A 330-nucleotide genomic window follows, 5' to 3' on the forward strand; every position below is an offset into this window, starting at 1 on the left:
CAGGGACCAGGTGCAGAGACCAGGTGCAGGGACCAGGTGCAGAGTCCAGGTGCAGGGACCAGGTGCAGAGACCAGGTGCAGGGACCAGGTGCAGAGTCCAGGTGCAGAGACCAGGTGCAGAGACCAGGTGCAGGGACCAGGTGCAGAGACCAGGTGCAGGGACCAGGTGCAGGGACCAGGTGCAGAGACCAGGTGCAGAGACCAGGTGCAGGGACCAGGTGCAGAGACCAGGTGCAGGGACCAGGTGCAGAGACCAGGTGCAGGGACCAGGTGCAGAGTCCAGGTGCAGGGACCAGGTGCAGAGACCAGGTGCAGGGACCAGGTGCAGAG

Source organism: Micropterus dolomieu, unplaced genomic scaffold (assembly GCF_021292245.1).
Source record: "Micropterus dolomieu isolate WLL.071019.BEF.003 ecotype Adirondacks unplaced genomic scaffold, ASM2129224v1 contig_9064, whole genome shotgun sequence".
Classification (NCBI taxonomy): Eukaryota; Metazoa; Chordata; class Actinopteri; order Centrarchiformes; family Centrarchidae; genus Micropterus; species Micropterus dolomieu.